The sequence below is a fragment of the Triturus cristatus genome, chromosome 4_1 (assembly GCF_964204655.1).
Source record: "Triturus cristatus chromosome 4_1, aTriCri1.1, whole genome shotgun sequence".
NCBI lineage: Eukaryota > Metazoa > Chordata > Amphibia > Caudata > Salamandridae > Triturus > Triturus cristatus.
The window spans coordinates 141,369,085-141,378,941 of record NC_140585.1 but is presented as its reverse complement, the minus strand read 5'-3'; the positions used below and the strand labels follow the sequence as shown (position 1 = coordinate 141,378,941).

Here is a 9,857-nt window from a genome sequence, read left to right as displayed (position 1 = left end):
ATGTCCGCAGCAGCGAAGGGGTTAAGGTGCAATCACTGTTTTCCTCGTAGTTTGTATTAATGCTGTGCACTGTCTGTTGCTATTTCCCTCCTTTCATAAACACTACTGTTTTCTACCTAGTATAGCCTATGAACAAAAACACAGGAAGCGGAACATACTCAGCCACATGGTACAATTCTCATGTAATTCATGCTGGGTCACACTCCCTGGTGGTCTAGTGGTTAGGATTCGGCGCTCTCACCGCCGCGGCCCGGGTTCGATTCCCGGTCAGGGAAGGTAATATTTTCTTTGGGTTTGTTTTCACTTCTGTAGTTTATTTTTGTCAAGGGTACGTTTCCTTTCCTTTTCTATTGCTGTATTGAAACACACTTTTTGCATTTTAAAAATGTAACAGTTCCATTGCTTTCATTTCGTCTTCAATTGCGTTGTCACCGGTAATAACAACATTTCATGGACAGAGAGAGACCACTTATAGAGTGAGTGACTGCTGGTTCACCAAGCTTAAGAATACTTTTTGGTTGACGAAAGTAATCATATTCGTAATCATATAACATCTGAGTGACACTTTTCCTTAGGAAGTTTTTCTTCCAAGTAACAGCTCTTGAAGTTGTAACCAGTCGATGTTGAAATTCGTTCTGGGGTCTTGGTTTATCCACAGACCTCTAGGAGATTTCCCCAAGAAGCAAACGTCCCTGCTATACCAGAACAATACTAGATAAGCGACAGCAGGGTGTGTTCAAGGAGTGGGGTAGCCACCGTTCTTAGGAAGAAAATACCTGCAATTTGTTTACGTTTTGCTACTCTGCAATAGCTAAGAGCTGACAGGTGAAAATAATTTCTATAAAATTGACAGGATTATTTTTAAGGCTTTCTTCTGAAACGATTTTGACACCTCGCATAATTATGTATGTGGGTGTTGTCTTAGGCTTATTTTTCAGGAGAGCCAAAACATGGTTTTAAATGCTTTTCTCAATATTTTTATTGTAAAAATACACACCAGGCCAGTAAAAAACAGCCAGGTCACAACCCTAAGAAGGGGGTAGTCCTGCCCCAAGGAAACTGTAGTAATCTAGTCCACGCTGGTAGGTATGATCCAAGATAGTTTATTCAAGTCAGGTACAGGATCAGTATTCAGCAGTGAATCAGATGTAATCCAGCCCCACCAGGAGCAGCCAGCAAGGCGCTCAGCCCAACTCCTACTGTGGGTTGCATAGATGAACATTCCACATTACATCATCTCCACAGTGTTCCACTGATGGAGAAGTAAATGGCAAGAACAACACTATATCAGGATACTACAGAAACCTAGCAAAATGGTCCCTGCCGCTTGGAATTAACATGTCCCCTTAGCCCCTGTCTAGTTATTATTCTTAAGCAATCGATACCGTTAAGTGTTTAAGAATAAACTAGAAATCAAATATCAAGCCATGCTAAAAAAGAAAAAAATATATTTGAACAAGTTGAATTATCACCTTTCAATTAATCGAATACCTCAACAACTTTGATAATTCTGCATTTGCTCTTTTAAAATATGCACCTGAATAAATTAGCATATATAATTCAAAGGGGGTATTTAAAATTAAAATAAACAAAAATATCACTTTGATGTAAGTGATATTTTTGGCAAGGTTTTCAAATATAAGATTAGCAAGTGTTATCCATGCAGAGGCAAAAACAACAAAGGCAGTTTACCATTCCATGCACAGTTTTGCAGCTTTGGATTCATAAAATCCCACCCAAGCCAACCTGGAACAAGTACATTGATGGTGGCACTTGTGTTGGAAAGGTGAGTGCAGGCACAGCCCTCTTGTAGGGGGCTGCACAATGACGTGTCATCAGGACACTACAGAGACTTGTGGCAGAAAGACCCTGCCCCTGTAGCCAGCAGACAGCACTGCCCTGTACACAGGGACCTTAGATTCCATGCTCCTTCTCCGGGAGGCCTCATGCAGCAGACTCACTCTCACAGGAGACCTCAATCGCCCCTCTCAAGATACCTGGCTCAGGAGGCGTCTGCTCTAGGACCCCTGAGACAGTAGCTCATACCTCAGATGACCTTGTGTAACATGCCCCCACACCCCAGGGGTATTCAGAGAGGAGGGTCCTGCCCCGGGAGGCAGTTGCCCCACCCATAGGAGACATCTGACAAGAGGCTTCTACTAACAAGGCATTTCTGGGCCCTAGTCATCTTTATATGGTGAGTACCACTTTTGATACTCTTCAGTGAGTCCTTTTTCTGAATCGCTATAACCTGATATACGCCCCTCACCCCCTCCAGTGTTCTTGTACATCATAGCTTGATTGCTGGCTGGGTCTCCATTTGTGCTCGATAGGTGCCACCTAGCATTAATAGTCCTGTTCACCCAGTCTTCCTCTTCTTCTTCTGGTGAACTTCACACCACCTTCTTTTGGCCCATACTGAAGAGCGGTGTGATTGTTGTACCTATAACCCGAGAAACACCATTTGTGTTACTGCACATAATAGCTTGACTCTACCGGTAACTTGACCACTCTCCATTCTCCTTTCCCGTGCCTCCACGTGTCTCCCCCCGCCCTCCCGCTCCCCATTGCTGTCTGCTCCCACCACCTAAATAATAATAAAAAATATATATATATTACCTACTGGCGGTCGCCAGTAGGTAGTTATAGTTAGGACCACGTTTCCATAGGAAATCCGCAACATTCTATTTTGAATAACTTTGGCGCCGGTCGACGAATCCTCGCGAATTTTCCAAAATAGGTGGGACGCTACGCTCCGCTCCTACCCTGAAAGTCTCGGGGGGATTCGTCAAGCGGGGCTGAGATAAAAGGGGGGTCCCAAAACGCGTTTTTCCCATGCATTTTTCCATAGGACCTTTAGACAGGGCTACAGCCCGAACGGCTGAACAGAATTACTAGAAATTTGGCAGAGAGGTAGTCCTCAGGTCAAGGAAGTGCCTTTTGTAGGTTTGGTGTAAATCTGTTCAGTAGATTCTGAGAAAATAGCCTTTAAATCAATATATATATCTGAGCCAGCTTACGGTGCGCTTACGGTGCGCTTACGGTACGCTTACCGTACGCGTACGGTGGCATGCGCGAGCGCGATTATGATTGGCTCTTAGATCTTAGTAAACATTCGAATCGGCCGAAACCAGGAAGCGGCGGCCGCCATTTTCTCTCTCGCACTGAGAGAGATGATTAACAAACAAAGCACAAAAACATTTAAAGGGGCTGTTTTGACAGCTCCCACACACATAGCCATGTACAGGGAGTCCCCAAAGATCCCCCAAGGCCAAAAACGGATTTTTTTTTTTTTCGCTAATTTCGCCGATTACGCTTACCGTACGCGTACGGTAAAAAAACATTAACACTAACCCCACCCCGTGTGCAATTGGTGACCGAAGGTCACCAATTGTGCATGGCTTATCACATAAGTAAAAAACGAAAAGATTAAAAAAAAAAATATTAAAAAAAAAAATTATCCACACTCTCTCCACCCCGTGTGCAAATGGTGCCCGAAGGGCACCATTTGTGCATGGCTTATAACTAATGCGAAAAATTAAAATATTACCTTTAAAAACGAAGTGCATCATATGTCCTCCATGTGCGCACGGTGCGCGAAGCGCATCGTGCGTACATGGCCCATCTAGCGTAACATGGCCCATCTAGCGTAACATGGCCCATCTAGCGTAACATGGCCCATCTAGCGTAACATGGCCCATCTAGCGTAACGTGGGTACGCGGTGCGCGTAGCGCACAGCGTGCCCACCGTGTGTGCACGGCACTAACTGCGTAAAGTGGGCGCGCGGTGCGCGAAGCGCACCGCGTGCTCACTGTGCGCGCACGGAACAAACTGCGTTAAGTGGGCGCGCACGCCACGAATGGCATAAAGTAACTTAGCATTTAAAAAACCGTACAAATTCACTGAAAAAACCATAGTTTTCACACACGTTATAGTTAGGAATTAGCATTTAAAAAACCTTGCAAATTCACTGAAAAAAACCATAGGTTTCACACATGTTATAGTTAGCGGAAATTTTACTGATAAAAAACCAATGAAATTCCCCCGTTATAGCTAGTGCAGGAAACTATAACTCACGCAACCGCAATCTTCTGCTGATGACATATGTGTCTTTATGAAAAGAAAATATTTGTAATATATGTATAGCTAAAAATGTATGGAAGAAGACCTGGGTAAATAAGTGTCTAAATACAGTATTAGCATCAGCAGAGGATTGCGGTCGCGTGAGTTATAGTTGCCTGCACTAACTATAACGGGGGAATTTCATTGGTTTTTTATCAGTAAAATTTCCGCTAACTATAACATGTGTGAAACCTATGGTTTTTTTCAGTGAATATATATATATATATGTATGCTCCAAGGTTGTCCACCAGATTGGGGAGCACTCAAGGACCAGCGATACCACATGGACCATGCAGCTATTGTGGTGCAGCCTGACGCGTTTCGCTGATGTAGCTTTCTCAAAGGCTGATCACTCCTGTTCTCCAATGGCGTGCGCAGTCATTCAAATCACTCATGCTGCTTGCTGATAGGTCAGCCATCTCGCACAGAATTGTGGGGCATGTAGTGTTCATGCTGCGCCATCAAACCTTGTATAGGTGCCAGGAGACTGAAGATTTCTAATGCTTCCCCTGTATGGGTCACAAGGGCTGGAAAGTCCTTATTTTCGGTGCCAGTTCTTCCACAGTGAACCGGGCAGATTCCCGACCCAGCGGCCCGCTTTGATTGATGCGGTGCAGTCCAGCCGCGGGGGCAGCACTGTGGAAGAACTGGCACCGAAAATAAGGACTTTCCAGCCCTTGTGACCCATACAGGGGAAGCATTAGAAATCTTCAGTTTCCTGGCACCTATACAAGGTTCGATGGCGCAGCACGAACACTACATGCCCCACAATTCTGTGCGAGATGGCTGACCTATCAGCAAGCAGCATGAGTGATTTGAATGACTGCGCACGCCATTGGAGAACAGGAGTGATCAGCCTTTGAGAAAGCTATATCAGCGAAACGCGTCAGGCTGCACCACAATAGCTGCATGGTCCATGTGGTATCGCTGGTCCTTGAGTGCTCCCCAATCTGGTGGACAACCTTGGAGCATACATTTACACGCGGCAGTCCAGCCGCGGGGGCATCACCACCGCATCAATCAAAGCGGGCCGCTGGGTCGGGAATCTGCCCGGTTCACTGTGGAAGAACTGGCACCGAAAATAAGGACTTTCCAGCCCTTGTGACCCATACAGGGGAAGCATTAGAAATCTTCAGTCTCCTGGCACCTATACAAGGTTCGATGGCGCAGCATGAACACTATATGCCCCACAATTCTGTGCGAGATGGCTGACCTATCAGCAAGCAGCATGAGTGATTTGAATGACTGCGCACGCCATTGGAGAACAGGAGTGATCAGCCTTTGAGAAAGCTATATCAGCGAAACGCGTCAGGCTGCACCACAATAGCTGCATGGTCCATGTGGTATCGCTGGTCCTTGAGTGCTCCCCAATCTGGTGGACAACCTTGGAGCATACAAATATATATACATTATACATATATATATATACAGTGGTCCAGGCATCAAATTGCAATTGCCCAGCCCACCTTAAAAGCTCTTTAGTGCTACTTCTGTTTCTTTTATTATTATTATTTACCAGTCCATATAGGATTGGTAAATAAAACAACAAACACTGGCTACATCAGTTTTATTTTTAGTTGGATGGGATAGGCTCTCATTGTATAGTATGGAATGTTATGGCCTGTCATTTTATAGTATAGTACAGAATAGGCACTCATTGTACAGTATGGAATGGAATGGGATGGTATGGCCTATCATTGTATAATATGGTATTATATGTGCTCTCATTGTATAGTATGTTATTGCCCGTCATTGTATAGTATAGTTTAGTATGGCATGGTATGACATGGTCTGTCATTGTCTGGTAACGTATAGTTAGGCTTTCCTGTTTTCAGTTTCTATTTTTGTTACATTCTGGTGGTGTTTTTTCAGTGTTTTCCAGTGAAGAGGTGGATGTGGTGTGAGTTTCGAAACTTGATTGTGGTCACGTATCACCGGGGCTATACATGGCTTCTCAGTCCGGCCCCATTCTGAGATACCTCTCAGTCTATGTGGTGTCAGTGACAGGCATCTCTTGTTGTGAGTGCAGTGTCCATAAATTGCACCTCTTGTGCTCTGGGCGGTGTCTGTAAGTAGCGCCTCTCCTTGCAATGCTATCAGAGAGAGGCACCTCGCATTGACTGCACCTGAGAGACACTGTCTTAGCTGCCACGACACTGGTCAAAGCCCGGAGCACAGGCCATGCCCTGGACCTTTCGTCAGCCAATGGTTATGGCAGCTGGAACAATGGCATGATGACATCACAATGTGCGCCGCTCCGATAATTTCCTTTGGCGCAAATTGTTGGGGGTCTGTAGATCCGAAGGGAACGACTTGAACTAACAAGATTCAAAGAACCAACAGATGAGCAGACAAAAGGCACTCAATATATGAAGGCAAGAAGCCTTGAACCCCCAAATTCTTGAACATTTCAATGCCTTGGACGCCCACATTTCAAGTTAAGGTTGCCATGAAGAACACCATTCTCCAATACTGGTCTTATCTGGAAACTGAAGGACTGATTGGCCTCACTTGAAACATCTGGACTACAGTTCTGGATCATGATAGATTGCAGAAAGAAAAACTGGACTGGAATATAAACTTGATCCTTCCCTCCCCCATCGGGGGCTCTCCATAGTACATCTGATGAATTGACCATACAAGCGTGACTCCTAAACAATGCGTAATGTGGATTGCAAACGACAGTCTAGCAGCCCACGATCACCGTGCAGCCTTAAAGTTAGCATCAGGCTGGTTCCATGAGCTCAATGTAAATAATATCCACCATGAGGGCAAACAATATGGAGAGACTGAGGCTCAGCATATACTAGTAAACTCCTCTCACCCCTTGGAACACATGCCATTTTAGCAACTCAACACGGCTGTAAAATGGTGCTCCTCACTAGCCCCTCAAGCACGCAAACACCCATAATCTCCTCTCTAATTTTATTATCTGCTGCCTGCACTGATAAACAGATTTCTGCACTTTGTACTCTGAGATCTCACTAGCTCTCTAACTGTATTCATAGCAGCTTGTTGGGCCTGTAGAGGCTTAAAGCAAGCGACCACTTTTCAGGGGAGTCCTCCTATAGATGCCTTAATTTTTGAGAAGCCGCTGTGGGTCTAACGGAGTAGTGTCCCACTACTTTTTAAAGCTACCAACCTACTTCAGTGAGGATTTGGTGCTATTCTATTATTGTTGCTGACATGCTTACTTAAAAGCTCTTATAACTCATTCCGCAGCACTCCATGGGAATCTGATTCTGAACATATTTACACGCAGAAACATAGAAAAATAAAAGCAGGAAAAAACTGATTGAGGGTGGGCCCTGGAAAAATTAAATACACAAAAGCAAGGCTGCGTCGGAAGCCTAGTGAAGGAAAAACGGCCCAAAATGAGCAATGCCGCTCCTCGCTCCACAAAGATGCTTTGCATGTAAAATAATAATATTTTTTTATATTGCACTTTTTATATTGGCCAATGCCAGAAACCTGCCGGGCAGCAGTCTAGCGTCCTGTCAGAGGATACTGGGCCGGTTCAGCCAGGATAACTCCCCCAAAAAGCTCAGACAGGCCGAGAAAAAAGAAAACACCACGAAAAGAACAGCATTCGCGCCTGACACAAAACAGCAAAGAGCTCACGTCAGCAAATGAGTAATTTTCTCTCTGTAGACATTGTTTTGCACTTTTGTGGCACCCCAGTAAAATAAATACCCCCAGTACTAACCTCTGACACAAGTATGAACCTATTCAAGGTACTGCTGAGGCCTAGCAGAGGTGCAGTCACTATTACAGCACCAAAAATATTAGTAGCTCGTGGTGGTTTTCATTGAGCATAAGTAGCTCTCATTGCAGAAAGGGTTGGCGACCCCATATCATATACAATCCCACTCCAGAGTGTGTAGGAGACGTGCCAGGGACTTATAAAAGAATGTTAGGGGGCCGTAAAGACAACCATGGGGACAGCGCATTGCCACTAATGTAGGGAGGAGTCAAATGGGAATAACACCACCACTTGGAGACTGTGTGTAAAAAAAGGGATTGAAGCCAGATTATTGCACGGTCACGAGGGCCAATGGCATGAAGCCCTTTCTATGGACACTGACTCATGCTTATGAATTAGGGCTTTGGCACACCTCCAGCCACCTCCTGTGGAAAGTCACTGGAGGCTGCGGACAAAGCCTCGTTAACAAGTGAATGGTCTTTTAAAGACCTGTGAAGTACTCGGGTGCGGCTGGCAGATCAAAAACTGTCTTTGTGTGTGCCCTGGAGGCTGTCTCAGCCCGGACTGACAAACACGACGGGGGGAGAGAGGGGCTGAAGCCCGTTGAGCCCAATAGGCGTTGCGCGCCTGACCTGGAGAATACTCTCAACAGAACTCTGAAAACGAACCCAGGATCGAATAAAGGCAGACAGTACGGATCTCAACTGACAGTTGATATGGTCTCATGGAAATGAGCTATCGAAGAGCGGAGAGAGTTTCTGCTTTCCATGAACAATTCCGGAAGTCATAGGGGAGCTCAATGTGTCTCCCTAGCCCGTCCACCAGTCCCGCCGAGGCCTGACAGAAAGTGTATCTTTAACTATGTGTACTAGGCTCTGTTGACTGTAAGACTGGCAGGTGCGCATCTCTAAGACTCCTAGAGGACGGACTCTAGGCGCAGCACAGAGTCAAACACTCGGAGCGTAAACCTGGAATCATCCCTAAGAGTTTCCTGCAGTGGATCGGGGTTGGGACTGGGTAGGATTCCAGCCATTGGGAGCCCCGTACAAACGGCGGGCCTCTGCTCTCGTTAGTCAGTCCTGCCTTGACCATGGGTTACGTCATGGCCCCACCCGAGAGCCTCTGGTGGGGCCGGTGTCTACTTCCAAGCTTCCTGGTGCAGGGCCGGCTGCCAGACATGTGCCAAAACCGCAAGCAACGAAGACTGTTTCTGTGCTCAGCCCCGCCCCCTGGAGCTCTGAGAAGTGGTGAAAGAAAAACAAAGCCTTGTTAAGTAAATGGTCTTTTTAAAGATGTCTGAAGTACTCGGGTGCGGCCGCAGTAAGACAGACGGCAGACCACAACAGCTACTCTCCCCCCATGTCATCTATGGAAATCAGTGACACTCAGTTTAAACCGGGTCAGCAGATTTTCATCCGGTAGGGTACTGTCAGGCAGAGTCGGTTTTAAGGGATTTCCGGACAGCCTACGTATAGTCTGTCACTGTAAAGTAGCACATGGTATGATATTATATGTCCTTTCGTTGTATAGTATGGTACAGAATGGTATATTGTGGTATGGGGTGGCCTGTCTTTGTATGGTATGGTATGGTATGGCCTGTCATTGTATGGTAAGGTATGGTATGCCCTGTCATTGTATGGTATTGCATAGTATGGTATGGTATGGTATGGCCTGTCATTGTATGGTATGGTATGGCCTTTCATTGTGTAGCATGGCATGGTATGACATGGTATAATATGGCCTGTCATTGTATGGTAAGGTATAGTTGTCACTGTAAAGTACCACATGGTATGATATTATATGTTGTTCGTTGTATATGATGGTACAGAATGGTATAGTATGCTATGGGGTGGCCTGTCTTTGTATGGTATGGTATGGCCTGTCATTGTATAGTATATTATGTTCTGTCATTGTGTGATATGGTATGGTATGGCTTATCATTGCATAGTATGGTATGGTATGGCTTGCCATTGTAGAATATGGTATGGTATGGAATGACATTTTATTGTATGGTAATCTTTGTTATAATGT

General features: G+C 45.4%; 1 non-coding gene across 1 annotated transcript; it reads left to right on the top strand.

Moving 5' to 3' along the window:
• Nucleotides 1-203: 203 nt before the first annotated feature.
• TRNAE-CUC (transfer RNA glutamic acid (anticodon CUC)) lies at nucleotides 204-275 on the top strand. Its single transcript has one exon. It is a non-coding gene; the product is annotated as a tRNA-Glu (tRNA).
• Nucleotides 276-9,857: the final 9,582 nt, after the last annotated feature.